Genomic DNA, 498 nt, shown 5'->3' on the forward strand with positions numbered 1-498 from the left:
CTGGCATCGCTCGAAGAGTTTCAAGAACGTGATAGTGGATGGGCACTATCGCGTATACTAAATTTAACAGTGAACGCGAATAAACTGAATCCTCTGCGCGCGGGATGTCACATCAAACTCCCGCGAGAAATTATGTTTAAGAGAGCGGTGATCAACGTGCAATCTGAAAACAATGCTTGTTTCGCATGGTCGGTGGTTGCCGCTCTACATCCCGTTGAAAGTCATACATCTCGAACATCATCATATCCGCACTACTCATCGGTACTAAATCTTACGGGTATTAAATTCCCGATGACGTTGAGTCAAATTAAAAAATTTGAAAATCTCAACGACATTTCCATCAACGTTTACGCCATCGAGCAGGGGATCACACCGATACGACTCACCGACCGAAAGAGGAGCAAGCATGTAAACCTCTTATATGTGGAGGAGGACATCGCGGGACATTTCGTGCTGATTAAAGACCTGTCACGCCTTGTGAGATCGCAAGTCACCAGA

Source organism: Cyphomyrmex costatus, unplaced genomic scaffold, assembly GCF_001594065.2.
Source record: "Cyphomyrmex costatus isolate MS0001 unplaced genomic scaffold, Ccosl1.0 scaffold524, whole genome shotgun sequence".
NCBI classification, from domain to species: domain Eukaryota; kingdom Metazoa; phylum Arthropoda; class Insecta; order Hymenoptera; family Formicidae; genus Cyphomyrmex; species Cyphomyrmex costatus.